Source organism: Phodopus roborovskii, unplaced genomic scaffold (assembly GCF_943737965.1).
Source record: "Phodopus roborovskii unplaced genomic scaffold, PHOROB, whole genome shotgun sequence".
NCBI lineage: Eukaryota > Metazoa > Chordata > Mammalia > Rodentia > Cricetidae > Phodopus > Phodopus roborovskii.
In genome coordinates this window covers 655,998-672,066 of record NW_026126436.1, presented here as the reverse complement: position 1 = coordinate 672,066, position 16,069 = coordinate 655,998, and positions in this window count along the sequence as shown.

The window sequence follows — 16,069 nt, the reverse complement described above, 5'->3', positions numbered from 1 at the left end:
TAAATGTTTGTTTTCATTTAAATGGACTTGGTTATAAATGGTTAATGATCACAACCAATATCCTTTTAAAGGTAAAAAGGAAATTATGGTATAGATATTAATACTTTGTTTTGGAATGGATTTTCATTTATTGATACAATTTAAGGTCAATGTTGTGATATGTATATTTCTCTTCTTTGTTTATGTATTGTGTTTATATAGCTCATTTAAAAATGTAATGTATAATTTAGTACATATTTTACATAGTTACCTATAATAATCAAAACTTATAGCTAGGTGAGTTAGGTTTTCTAGATATGCAGAGATGTATTTGAGACAGATAAGCATTCTTCAAACCTTTCAAAGACCTACAGAATATGGCATTTAAAATGGTTTAGGGTTTTTCTTGACAATGAGACATAATTGTTCCTGGCAACACCACCTGCGTCAGAAAGGAAGATGGACATTGAAGAAACTCGTTATAGAGTTTGCTTCCAATATGGCAAGACTAACCATTTGGACAAGATACTGCTCTTGTCTGGACTGTTTGAATTTATGCTATATAAACTGGACATGTAGGACCCACAGAATAGTGACTGGTGATTCAAGATAGACATTGCTACAGAGTTCCTGCTTCATGGAAGAGTCTACCAGACAGTCTGCAGGACACAGAGAAAAGTGACTGACAAGCTGCCAATAAAAGAAGACAGTTTAAAGCTTCCTGCTTTGCTAAAGAGTCTGCCAGACACACTATGGTCTATGGGCTGAAGATGGAAGATTACAGAAGAACTTCAGGTGACTGACAAGGCAAGATGTCTCTGCCATGTCTAGAGTTTATATACTATCCTTCTGTGGTCTTTGAAGGAGTTGAAGACAGATAGTTATAGTTATAGATTTTTTTTAGTTAGGATTCAATGATAAAGTACATATAGGACTTTAGACTCACAAATATAGGATAAATGATAGAATAGTTTCTTCAAATCTTGCTAAATGTTAATGGACTAAATATTGTTAACTGTGATTCTTACTTGATAACTGTTGTATTATATATTTTGCTATGTTAAGCTTAAAACTCTTCTTTTTATTTAGACAGAAAAGAGGAGATGATGGGAGATGTCATTCTGTATATGTTTCCCATACTGGTTAATGAATAAAGCACTGTTGGCCGATAGGAAAGGAAAATAGGAGGGACTAGGAGACAAGGAGGAAAGAGAAGGTAGTAAGGAGGGAAAGATTGAGAGTCTGGAGAGAATAGAACTGCTAGCCACCTCTGGCTGGTAAGACCACGTGGAAATACATAGAAATAGGTTAATACTTAAGACAGAGCTAGCCTATAAGAAACAAGTAACTGGCCAACAGCATAATATCAAATACAGAGTATCTGTGTATTATTTGGGGCTGGGACGGCGGTGGGACAAGACTAGGCGGCGGGAGGAAAAAGCCGTACTCCTTACACTGATGGAAATAGAAGCCGACTTCCACAGCTAAACACTGAGGTGAACTCTTGACATACATTTGCAGAGAAGAAGGAGTGGTAAGAAATTGGGGGCAAGACCAGGCTACAGCAACCTACAGAGAGAGCTGACTTGAACAAGGGATGCTAATGGACCCTCACAATGGTAGCTGGGAAACCATCATTGGACTGATTCAAACGCCTTGAACATGGGTGTTAGTTAGAAGGCGTGGGCACTCTAAGGGATCTCTGACAGTGGAACCAGGATGTATCATGGTGCACACAAAAGGACTTTGGGAGCAAATTCCCTATGGAGGGATACTCCCTTAGTCTAGAGGCAGGAGGAAGGGCCTAGTTTCTACTCCAAATGACTTGACAGATATTGTTGATCCCTCCTGTAAGGCATCACCCTCTCTGTGGACTTGGGGGCGGGTATAGGAGGGTGGTGACGGGACATGGGAGGGATGAAGGGAGGGAGAGCGAACTTGGATTGATAAATAAAATAAGAAAAAAATAATAATAAAGTAAAAGAAAAAACTCTTCACTAACATTTCTATTTCTAAATTTGAAATGTATAACATTTTACCTGACAAAAATCAGAAAATTATGAATAAATTTCTTTCTCCTGAAAAAGAAACTGAAGTATTTAAGTGTTCATAAACATCTTAGTTCCCTGTATCTACAAAAAAGACTTGTATTATATCCATCACATATTTGGTTTACTTCTGTAATCATTGAACTACTTCATAATCTAGGTTCTTACTTAGACCTGGTAAGTAACCTTTTGACATATTTACCTTCCTTCTCTTTTCTCTAAAATCTGCATTTTCTCATCAGCATAGATCAGAATATGTCTCTCCTAAGCCTTATTCCCTCATACAACATACCATGATAATCCGTGTTGTTATTTTGTTTATAATATAACAAATAAAGCTTTCCTGAAGATCAGAGTGCAAAGCTGGCCACTGAGGGCAGGCAGTGGTAGTGCACATCTTTAATCCTAGCACTCAGGAAAAAGAGGCAGGTGAATCTGAGTTCAAGGCCACCCTGGGCTACATGAGAATGAATCTCTCTAAAAGTGAAACAGACAGCGTTTATGCCTTTAATCCCAGCACTAAGGAAGAGGAGACAGGAGTGATAAGGCTAGGTAGAGAGAGGATTATAAATCAGGAACACACTGATCCTCAGACTCACTGAGACTAAAATAATGAAATGGTGATTTCTTCCTGTTGAGTCTAAGTCCATACACACAGTGTCTTCTACTCACTTTCTTGTCGGGATTCCTTTCATTCTCCACTTGTGTAGTATTTGGGATGCTTAATAAACTCTGTGTTTTTTTTTTTTTTTTTTTTTTGACAACTTCATTTCTTTGAATCATAAGGAAATTCATTTTTTATATCAATTTGAAATGTTTGAACATTTGCTTGATTAGTAGCTCATAGACTTGCCATAGGTATGCTTATCAACATGCCTAACCCCAGCATGCTAGAAGACCCCTGGGGCTTGGTTGCCAAAGAAGCCAAACCTGTGGAAGAAAAAGCTGTATGAGACATTTTGCTTTCATTAAAAATTCCTGAAGGTAGAACTACCAGGGCTGCTGTATCACTAACAAATTGCTCTTACTAAACAAGGTAATGTCGCTGTATTTCACATTTGCATTATAGGTTTCTAACAGTTGGCAGTTAGCATGGAACTTTTCAATTTGCAGACCACCTTATCTAACAGATGGTCAACAACAGAGAGCTAACTAGAAAAAACTAAATTGAGTCTGCTAGAACTGTATATGATAATTAATCTGCCAGAAAACTAAATTTATAATCACTATACTTGGTAACAGTGACAAGTTGCAGCTCTAGTCACAAACATATCCAAGATAGACACATCTCATCCTGTCACCTGTCAATTTCCATTTGCTTCAATTTAGCCTCCAGTAATATGATAGCCAGCCAAGCCAAGAGACAACATAAAGCCTTAAAAATGGAGCTGAAAAAATGAGGTTGAATTGTACACCTTGTCCTTAAATAACTGATCAGTGATTTGGGGTTTTCTGCTTAGTGATGCATTATTATTTACCTGACACTTTATAGTGACAGTGCTAGTGGGTAGAATTAAGGCATGTTATAAAATAAACTGACACATCAGAGCACCTACATCAGTGGCAGGTAAATCATTAAACATATAAGACATAGGGCTGAACAAATGCTGTGGTTATGAGTACATTTCGCAAGGTTACTACCTACTTCTTCTAGCCTTCTCAAGCATCATTAAACATATAAGACATAGGGCTGAACAAATACTCTGGTTATGAGTACATTTCGCAAGGTTACTACCTACTTCTTCTAGCCTTCTCAAGCATTGATGCTACTCATCCAGTAAAAATTCAACCTATTATTCACATTCATACATTCATTTGAATGTAAATTTACAAATTAGCCTTTCAAAATATTTTATTTATAACAGCACATAGACCTCTTAACTTTTAAACTTGTTTGCCTTAATTTTTTCCTTTGTCTTGACAAATTAATACTTAGAAATCACTGTTCTATATTATTGTTCTTTTCTGAATATAGCACTATAAAATATTTCAGAGATTTTTATATGTTTTTGTTTATATTGTGTTAGAGCACATAAATTGAATTTTTTTCTTCTTCTACATTGGAATTGTTTTAATGATTTTCTGCTTATTAGGACAGAGTATTTTTAAATTCTTACCTTTGAGTACAGGAAACTCTTTTGTATATTTAAACTAAATTGTTAGCGAATTATTTGGAATTTTCTTTTTCTAATATGGCAGTGCAAGTTTTGGACCAAAAGTGTACCCTCAGTTGACTCTAGACAGTATCAAAAGTTTAATTCATCCTGAAAGTATCCATGGGCTTAGGGTGAGAATCTTTGTCTTCCAAGTTCACATTTGGGAAAACAATGATGCCTTGTGTCTTCCAATGGTCCAGGTATGATATACTGCTCTCCTCTTGAAGTTTCAGTAGAGGATCTCATCCTACATGGGAAATGCACAAGTGGCAAAAGGACCATTGGATCAATGGGGTCTACATCATGAATGATCACCACTAACTAAGCATTATTATTTTACATGAGAGAAGAGACAATATTGACCATTGTTGGAAGAAGAGATGATCTCTGAGAGGGTACATCCTCCTCAACTTAGGCCAACAGCCTCTGATTCTTTTCCTATTATGTCTTAGCCTGTTCTTATGGAGGAGGATAAGCAGCTGTGCAATGGGTTACGGGTTTTTCCTGTTTTTCTGCCCGCCGCCCGGTCTTGTCCCGCCGCCGCGCCAGCCCATATAATACACAGAGACTCTGTATTAGATATTATACTGTTGGCCAGTTACTACTTTATTATCGGCTAGCTCTGTCTTAAGTATTAACACATTTCTGCTGATCTATGTATTTCTCTTACCGGGGAGCCGGCGGCATACTGCTCTCTCCTGACTCTCCATCTTGACTCCTCCTTACTACTTCCTATTTCCTCCTTGTCTCCTAGTCCCTCCTACCTTCCTTTCCTATTGGCCAACAGTGCTTTATTATTAACCAGTATGAGAAACATATACAGAATGACATCTCCCATCATCTCCTCTTTTCTGTTTAAATAAAAAGAAGGGGTTTAACCTTAACATAGCAAAATATATAACACAACAGTTATCAAATAAGAATCACAATTAACAATATTTAGTCCATTAACATTTAGCAAGATTAAAGGAAACTATTCTATCATCTATCCTATATTTGTGAATCTAAAGTCCTACATGTATCTTATCTTTAAACCTAACTAAGGAAAACTATAACCATAACTATTTGTCTTCAACTCCATCAAAGACCACAGAAGGATAGTATATAAACTCTAGAAATGACAGAGACAACTCACTGCCTGGTCACCCGAAGTTCTTTTGTAATCTTCCATCTTTAGCCCATAGGCCATAGTGTGTCTAGCTGACTCTTCAGCAACGCAGGAAACTTTAAACTGTCTTTTTGTATTGGCAGTTTGACAGTCACTTTTCTGTGTCCTGCATACTGTCTCGCAGACTCTTCCATGAAGCAGGAACTCTGTAGCAATGTCCATCTTGAATCAGCAGTCACTTTTTTGTGGGTCCTGCATGTCCAGTTTATACAGCATAAAATCAAACAGTCCAGACAAGAGCAGTATCTTGTCCAAATGGCTAGTCTTGCCATATTGGAAGCAAACTTCATAATGCATTTCTTCGATGTCCATCTTCCTTTCTGGTGCAGGTGGTATTGCCAAGAGCAATTATGTCTCACTGTCACAAAAACCCTAAACCACTTTAAATGCCATATTCTGTAGGTCTTTGAAAGGTTTGAAGAATGCCTATTTATCTCAAATACATCTCTGTGTATCTTGAAAACCTAACTAATTTAACTCTAAGCTTTGACTATCATAGGTAATTATCTATAATCTGTACTACATTATACAATATGTTTCTGAATGAACTGTATAAACACAATACCTAAACAAAAGGAGAAATATACACATTACAAAATTGACCTTAAATTGTATCAATAAATGAAAATCCATTACAAAACAAAGTATTCATATCTATACCATAATCCCCTTTTTACCTTTAAAAAGAATTAGCTGTGATCATTAACCATTTATAACCAAATCCATTTAAATGAAAACAAACATTTATAAACAATATTTGGGAATTTGGGTGTCGTTCTTTCCAAACTACTTCCTGCTGACAGGGGGTGCTGTCATGGGGGATCCTGAGAAGACGCAGAAATCTTGGCTGTAGTCTGCGAGGCTGCTTTGTCCAAGCTGTTTTGAATGTTGGATCACCAGCAACTCTGTTTCAGGGGGCCTGGCTTGATCAAACCACATTAGTCTGGAAGGAATCCACAGCCTTTTATTTTCTGTGGAAACAAAAATAGAAATCCTTTTCCCCAGTAACTTGTCCTTGAACTTAAATGTTAGAGTCAAAGTATTTTTAAAATATATACATTGAATTAATTCAGCAGCATTTGTTTTAACAGTTGTTGTTTCCTCAGCAGTCAAACAATACAAAGACAATATAATACCGTACAGTATACAAATTTTCTCCATCTGTGGCTTTTTATTATTCTGTTTCTTTTCTATTTTTTGAGACAGGGTTTTCTCCTTGTAACTCTTATCTGTCCTGGAATTTACTCTGCATACCAGGTTTACTTTGCAAATCACAGAGATCTGCTTGCCTCTGTCTCCTGAGTGCTGGGATTAAAGGCGTGTGCTACAACACCCAGTTCCTCTTTGTCTCTTTAAAACCATTTTTTTTCATGTCTATGTATATTTTAAAACACACTGTAAACCTTTAGAGGTTTTTCTTAATATGAATCTGTCTTTACTGTAAATCTTTATCTGGTAAACAACAACATTGCTAAAATGAAAGTCATAGCTGTGTCAGCCGTGGTTTACCAAAGATGGTGGCGGGTACTTTTACCGCCAGCATGGAAAGCTGTGCTCACCGCCTTGGTCTGCACTGCCACCCAGAAAGCATGCTGCCGGCTTGGAGATGTGGTCACTGCCATTGCCATCTCTCATACACACCAATAAACTGTTAGCAGAGTTATTTAAAAGCTGTGCGGTTTTTTGCCGTTTATGCTGAGTCAGGAACCTTCCCTTAAAGGAGCCGCGCGAATATCTGCTTGTCTCTAGCAAGTCAGAGTCCAACCGAGAAAAATGCTGTTACCAAGAAACCTTGCTTATTTCTGTTCTTTTGTTTCTACAACCCTTTTTTAAGCTTTTGTTAAATTTTAAGTGGAAGTTCTTATTAGCCACGTGGGCACCATTTGTAACGAGTACGGTTTTTCGGCCTGCCGCTGCCTGGTCTTGTCCTGCTGCCGTGCCAGCCCCAAATAACACACAGAGATTCTGCATTTGATACAATGCTGTTGGCCCGGTTACTTGTTTCTTATTGGCTAGCTCTATCTTAAGTATTAACCCATTTGTGTTAATCTATGTATTTCCATGTGGTCTTCTTACCCGGAGCCAGCTGCCGCATACTGCTTTCTCCCGACTCTCCATCTTGACTCCTCCTTACTACTTCCTATTTCCTCCTTGTCTCCTAGTCCCTCCTACCTTCCTTTCCTATTGGCCAACAGTGCTTTATTATTAACCAGTATGAGAAACATATACAGAATGACATCTCCCATCACAGCTGAGTGCCTTGTTTGACCCCTTAGGGCATGGGTGAATAGAGTAATCACAGAAAGCAATTTAAATTTCTTCTAGAGAAGGACACTTGCTCTATACCTGGAGGAAGCATGACCATCTGTCAAGGTGGATGTGGCTATTTTGTACTGAAGTCCTCCTCAGTGGCAAATTCTTAGGTATTTTCTAAAAGAGAAGTCAGTACATTTTTGTGAGTGTTTCCTGCTCCTTTAACAGCATGGGTTGGTGTTGTCTGCTTCTTTGAAGCTTTCTTTCCATTTCACACCTTGCTGGACAGGAGGAATAGAGAAAACAAAGTAATTGAGAGTAATTTGTGTTTTTAGAGTTTTAAGTCCCTAGTAGTTTTTAACAATGAAGTTTAATAAGAAGTCATGATCCAAATAGATTATATATATATATATATATACATATATATATATATATATAGTTTCTCTTTGTAGCCTTTGCCATCCTAGAAACTGCTCTGTAGAATAGGATGGCTTCATACAAAGATCTGCCTGCCTATGCCTCCCAAATGCTGAGATTAAATGTATGTGCCATCACCACCTGGGTGTATATGCTTATTATAATCTAAACCCTGACTCCAACATATTAATGCTCATCTTCCTTAAGTTACTTAGTCTTATAGAGACTGGTGAATTCTAGTTATCAAACAAATAATTTTGGTATCCTTAAAATTCAACTATTTAAAATTTTCTGATTGGTAGTTCTCAGCTAGTCTTCTTTTACTGATACTCTTAATTATAGGTGACATTTCTTGTCTATTAGGTCATACATGAAAGAAGCTGAAAAAAATCTATTAAATAATGATTATATACTTTGGCTATCCAATGAGCACATAACTGAAGTTGGAGGCAAGAAGCACTGTCTAGAAATCATTTCGTTCCAAATTGTGGAAAAGTAAAATAAAATCATTTTGAGGACAAAAATTGAAGGCAACTTGTACAGGTTGATTCCTGCTCCATAGACAAGGCACAGGCATTCTTGTCCTATAGACCTTTGGAAGTGTTTCCATCTATTGGAGTTAGTGAGTTAATCATTTTAGCCATCTTATATACAGAATACAGATTAGTTATAGATTAACAGCCTGAATCCAGTGACATGAAAGAACAAAACAGAACACCCCAAAATTTAAGACTACAAGGAAAAACAATTATGTATATTTTCAGAGGAAAAAGCTAAAATCAAGCCATGACAATTCAGTAGTTTCCTTTTTATGCTCTATTGTGTCTTCAAGGCCCAGCATTGAGTACACAGAGGTAATAGAAAAATTGATACTGTTTAAATGTCAGTTTTAGTTGAAAATTTAAAACACTGTAAATCAAATATCAAGAACTTACAGGAAAGACAGTGTACAGCAAAAACCGAAAGCATGTGTTTATTCTACTGCCTAAGCAAAACAATACAAGAATGTTTAGGAGTCAAGTAAAGCAGGTTATCATTCCATATTTTCATTTTCAAAAAGCACCGAAACCAACAAATGACCCTTCAGTGTGGACTACAAATGTTAAAGAGAACTGTCTGACCATACTAATATGAGGCATTCATAGAAAAAGTACTATTATCACAGAGAAAGTGCTTCTGGAGACTGGGTTGCTTGTTGACTATGAAATAAGTTTGGGGAAAAAATTACATAGCGAAAAATAAAAACAACGATGGTAAAATCAAAAAGAGACAAAAATAATTGTTAAATAAGTGCTTGGGTGTACCTGTGCAATTTAAACATTTGCATATCTTGATTCATCATTCCTTGCTTTTGACTTTGGATATCATCCATCAGCTACTAATCATAAAGCAGCGTTTCTACTTTTCAAATTTGTGTCCAAATCATTGGGATCACTGTTTTCCTGGCTGTGATATGTGTGATCTTTGTGCCCTGACTTTGAATTAGAGAACTTGAACACTGATTTTCCTACTGCCTGGAAGGTGTACAAAGAATGGATCGCTGGAGGTGAAAGTGAAAAAGGTGATGAATATTAGCAATTTTCCAAAATTTTTACCTTGGTTGATAAAGTGTATTTGCATTAAATGAGGCAATTGTAGTATATTATATTATTCCATGATAATAGATCTGAAAGAAGAAATAGAAAATTCAATATTATACTCTGTAACTCAATGTGTACCCACATTTTACTGGTGGGTGTAAATGAAAAAGCATGTATAGTAACAGAGACCTGTTCTAGCTCTAGAACTAAGAAAGTATTATCACCCCTGCATTGTACTTTGTTTCTATTTATTTGATCCTTGTAACCCCAAATGTTATATGACCTGAATTTTGATGTGAAGGCTTTGTTCACCACTAAAGTTTTCTGATACAAACAATAGGCAAGTGAGCAGGCTCACGCTTGTTTTAGCAAGGATGTCTACTGAGCATTATGACTTGATACCCTTCAGGTTATGGCTTTAGAATATACACCCCCACATACTGGTGGCTATCCTGTCAAGGGATTACACTAATTTTCTTGCACTACCTGACATAATTAACATGCATTTATAGAATTAACTTCTGTAAAAATATTTAATGACTTTACTCAACTAACTTGGTTGACTAGAATAATACAGAGATATAAATAACTGAAAATTTAAAGACTATGGTGAATTACATTTTAGCTGAGGGATTAGAATTTAATACCTATAAGTTTCGTAATGTAACAATGATTAATTTAATGTATTTTCGTTTGAATTCCTGACATTCACATCTCTTCTCACACCTTATTTTCGTCAGCTACCTGAGATGAGTAAGGCCAGCAAGAGTTAATCTTATTTTGGTGATGGGTAAATAGACTGAAAAATAAAATATTATGGAGACATGATATCAGTTCTTGGCTGTGTCAAGGGTCTTCAAGGAGAAGAAGGATTAGATAATTTTGTATGTACCCAGGGGACAGACCCAGGATGAGCAGGAAGAAGAAGTGGGGAACTTAGCTCAACAGAGAGAACAGCTATAGGCTTGCAGGTAAAGAAATGCCTGTATTAGTAGTTAGTGTTGCCCCCAATCTGGAAACTGAGAGCATCTTGAGGGGTTTTCTGCAGGGTAAAGCCAGTCAAAAAACATTAACTGAGGTTCTCCTAGTGAGTGCTATGATCCGTGAATTGCATAATAAGTAAATGTGGTGACATTTCCTAATAAAGGCAGAGGCTGGGCATCCGGGTTCTCTGCTGCAATCCCATGCTAAATTTGACTGCTAATTTTGAATCTTTTAAATCCATCAGTATTTCAGAAAAATAATAAAATTTTAGGCCTGTGTCCAAGTGTTAATGTACTATTTGAGAAGCAATGAAATAAAGAATGTTGAGTTTTCCTTTATGTTTATCTCCCCTAGGCCAGAAGACTTAGTAGAGCTTTAGAAATTTTCTTTATGTGCATGGTATTAGAAAACAATCTTGTAAGGTAGAATGTTTCATTAACAGGAGTTCAACTTCTGAAACATGCATTTTCAAAGTACTCACACTCCAATTTTAAATTTTGTTCCTTTTTACTTGTTCAAGCTCTCTCATTAATTGTAAATTTTAATTATACAAGATGTATTCTTTCTTTAAAATGTGAAAAAGAGTTATTGCTTTAAACACTAGATTTTTATTGAAATTATGATCTACCAAATAATAGGAAAGGTAGCTGGGTGGCATAGTGTCCTAATAGGAAAGAATTTGGGGTAAGTGAAAAGTAACAATATAGTAAGCACCCTGTTACAATCAGACCTGAGTTTCATCAAAATGATGATCCATGAGACATGGTTTATGGCTCTAAAGATCTTTGAGATTTACTTCAGTTATTAAAAGAAAATGAACCTTATAGATTTTAAAGGTTACATTTACAGTAGGAATTCTAAAAAGAACCATATGCATATGCAGGAGCAGCTCCCCCATAGGAAGCTGTAGAAAAGAAGAAAAGAAAAACACCCAGCAGTGCTGGAATCCTACTTTCCCTATTTTACCTATAGCATATCACATAATGATAGTTGAAGACTCCTGCCAGGAAACCAGGTAGGCTAACTGCAAATCTCTACCTCATTTTTGCACCCAGGCCACTCAATATCATCCTGAGATATGTAGCAGAACACTTGCTGTGGTACCTCTTTCCTCTCTGACCCCATCCCCAATGTATTACAAAGACATTCTCTAAACTTCCTTCCCCCAACTCACCCCATTATCCCAGTTTCCAACATCAGCAAGAATTCCCTGAGAGCACACCAACTGAGTTGTCCAGAGAAACAGGAGAAACAGAAATCAATGAGCAAAACCCCTTTGGGGGTTGTATGACCCTTTCACAGGGATAACCAGAAACCATCATAAAAAAAGATATTTACATTAAGAGTTATAATAGTACTAAAATTAAAAATATGAAGTAGCAACAAAAAAATTATAGAGAGTCCAGAAAGGCAGTGAGATATATCAGAGAGGACCTGGCCAGCAACCCATATATGCCAGTTGGGCAGTCCTCAGCAATTAGGTGAGGGGAGGACAGAAGACAGTCAAGATATCCCCACCTTCTGGTAGGCTGACACCTGGAATTTCAATGGCAACTCACTGCTCCTCTACCATGACCAATGACAGAGAATAAGCAATCAATGTCTATTTTTACTTAAGCTCCACTCTATAAGGTCCACCCATACCAGTTAATGTTTGGGTGGCCAAAAATGAGATATTAAATAACCCAGAAAGGTAGGGGAAAATTATTACTGGGTATGACAAAGGAAAAGCAAAAATTATAAAATCAAGCTTTGTAACATTCTGCTACACTCATTGACAAGGGATTTGTTATTCAACAGACAAGCTTCCTCCTTCAGATGGGAGCAAACACAGAGACCTACAGGCAGATATTATATGAAGAGTTAGACACCTTGTAGCACTCAGCACTAAACAGGATGTCTTCATTAAATCCTTTCCCATAGATATTAGGGAACCCTGAGGAAGAGAAATGGGGCAGAAAGAATGTTGGAGCTGAAGGGGATGGGGGGCACCCAAAAGTGCATGCCCCCAAAATAAGATGAGTTTTGCTCATATGAACTTACAGAGACTGAAACATGACTCACAGTACCTCCACCAGGTCCTCATATACATATATTATATCCCCAGATTTTAATATCTTGAGTGTATGAATGAATGGGTCTTGAGTTCTATTGCCTTCTCCTGGGCTTTTCCTCTATTTTGTTTGTTTTGTTCAATTCGAATATCTTACCTTTTGTTCTGTCTTTATTTCATTATATCTATTTTATGTTATTATTATCCCTTAGAAGCCTGTTTATTATCTAATTAGGGACAGAAAGGAAGCAGATGTGGATGGAAATGGAGTTCAGGAGAATCTGTGAGGAGTAGAGTGAGGAGAAACTAATCAGGATATATTATATGTGTAAAACATCTATTATCAATACAAGGGAAAAGTATAAGAAAAAACTCTGATTATTACAATTTAATTGAGAACATTTTACAGATGTCTCTACCTGAAACTAGGCCTCAGGAATCATAAGAACTAATGACAGATAGGGAATTAAAGGGAAAAATATGTGAATGTACTATTACTATGTAATTACTATGTAATACTCTGTAAAGTTTAAAAGGAATTTAATAATAGTATAACAGATAAAATAATCAATAAATTATAGAATAAAAGAAGAGAATTTGTGTAATTAATATTAGTGGACATGTATTTAAGTTGCGTCTTCGTTGTTGAATTGTTGGAGTAAACCTGAGATTTTCACATGAAGAGTTTCATAATTAACTATTTGTCAATGCCATGTCTGCCCAGGTATCTGGTTAATAAATTATTTTGTGAAAGTGTTTCCAGAAAATCATTTTGTGTTTCTTATTGTGGGCATGTTTCACCAAGATTTTTATGGTTCCAGATATAAGAGAATATCAGAGAGAGGAACACTCTTTTCTGGCTTAGTTAAGTATGACATTATGTAAGAAAATTCTGCCCTCAGCGTTTGACTTACACAAAGCCTCAAACTCAGTTCTTAGGTACAAGGCTTTCCTAGAATTTATATCATTACTTGTACCAATTCTCAGAACATTGTACTAGGATTTGAAAGTGTCAGAGCACTTTCTAGTTTTCCAGCTCACAGGTAGATATCATTAGGGTCAATTCTGTATACCATACTTTCTCTACTGCAAATATTAGTATATATATCACTTTTCCCAACTGGTTGTTCTTATTTTGGAAGTTTTAATGTATAACATAGAACCTTATATTTTATAATATATTTAGCAATATAAAACATAACTTTATAATATATAAATTTTAAGTTAAAACTTTAATACTTAACATACTTAACAGTTGTTTTCTTTTGTTCTTTTTATTTGCTTTTCCTTTATATCACCTCACCTTTTCTTTTTAATCATCATGAAATTATTAAATGAACAGTATATATTGAACTGTTCAATACTGTTCAAGTGTATCCCATATAAATATTATATAAATGTGGTGGAGAATTAATATGGTTTATATAATAATACCAACTGCTGTTTAGTTATGAAGGGTTTTCTCTTTTGTTTTGTTTTGTTTATCTACTTTAGTGTGTGAATTACAAATGCATGACATCACATCAGCCTAACTGATGTTTTACATAGGCTGGCCTATAGTCAAAACCATTTTGAACCTGAATGAGGAGAAAATACCATAAAAATATGGTAAGCACATATTGTGTATAAGCAGATAGCACTCACACATGATGGCCTACTTGTTATGTTCAAAGATGCCAGAAAAACTGAAGTGGAAATACAAAGGGGAATGATTAGCGAATGATATATTTGGAATTGAATTTGGAGGCCAAATGATAAATTTTAAAATGTTGAGAAGACTTGAGAATTATAGTGTAATTTAGAGTGGAAAACCACTATGTATGAACTTACCACTTAACAACCTTAGCAAGTTGTTCTTGCTTCTGTGTGAAGTATCCATAAGGGAGGAATGTTAGGGTCCAGTGCTGCACACAGAGATTTTTATCAGGATAAATAAAAGCCCTTAACTTATTTATGACAACATCTTCTGTTGTAATTTCAAACGTCATTTGAGTATTATACATAGGATTTGGTTTTAAGAATCTCATGTCAGTTCAAAAATGCATTTGTTTTACTTATGGCAGATAGAACAAAAATAAAAAATTCATGGTATTTTTAATCCTTTTAGTAGTTGAATGTATTATCAAGTTGAATATACCTTTTCAATCTTATAAAAGCAGACAGCACTAAGTAACAGTTTAATGTCACATTATAATTTTAAAGTACCATTCAAATCACAAAATCCTTTATATAATCAAATGAATTTAAATGTAGATAAAATATTAGTTCTCCATATTGGTTTATTAAAATGAATAATTTAGCTAAATATGATAGGTCCTACCTATAATCTAAACATACTAAAGGCAGAGGCAAATGGCTTCTAATCAGATAGAGGCTACCCTGAACTACTCAGTAAATTCCAGGCAGGCTGTTGCTACAGAATAAGACCCTATTTCACCCCATATCTATATATATATATATATAATTTGTCAGAAAACATTAGGTAGAGATCTGCAAATATATATGTGATGCATTTCTTTAAAATTTCTCTCATGAGACCAGTATTGTCTACAGATCTAGTTTCAGGAAAGTCAGGACTATACAAAGAAACCTGTCTCAAAAACCCAAAACAATGCAAACAAAAAATTCACTCATGAGAACAATAAAAATAATTCGCAAACAGAGGGCCTAGGTTAAGAATTATAGGATTTTATCTGTCACTGCTGCCATATGTAAAAAGAAAGAGTATTTCATTTCAAATGCAGTATAATGTTCCCCAGTTTTGGACTATTCTTAACAAACCAGTGGATAAGCACTTTGATTCATAAGTTCTTTTTTAAATATTTATTATTTTTCTTATTTTACATATAGACCCCAGTTCCCTCTCCCTCCCTCCTTCCCGTTCTCCCATCCCATTCCCCCACACACACTCCACAAGAAGTGTGATGCCTTCCAGGAGGGATCATCAAAATCTGTCAAGTCATTTGGAGTAGGGTCTAGGCCCTCCCTCCTGTCTCTAGGACCAAGGGTGTGTCCCTCCATGAGGGAATGTGCTTCCAAAGTCCTTTTGTGCACCAGGATATATCCTAGTTCCTCTGTCAGAGGTCCCTTAGACTGCCCAGGCCTTCTAAATGCGACCCACGTTCAGGGGGTCTGAGTCTGTCCAATGCTCATTTCCCTTAACAAGCTTCTCCTTGTTAAGGTCAGCTGTCTCTGTGGGTTTCTGTAGCCTGGTCTTGTCTTCCCTCTCTGCAACTGGATTCTAGTAATTCAGAACAGTTTTTAGCTGTGGGTGTCTGCTTTTCTATCCATCAGCTACTAAACGAGGGGATCTATGATAGCATATAAGTTAGTTATTAATCTTATTATCAGGGAAGGACATTTAAGGTAGCCTTTCCATTGTTGCTCAGATTGTTATTAGGGGTCATCATTGTAGGTCTCTGAACATTTCT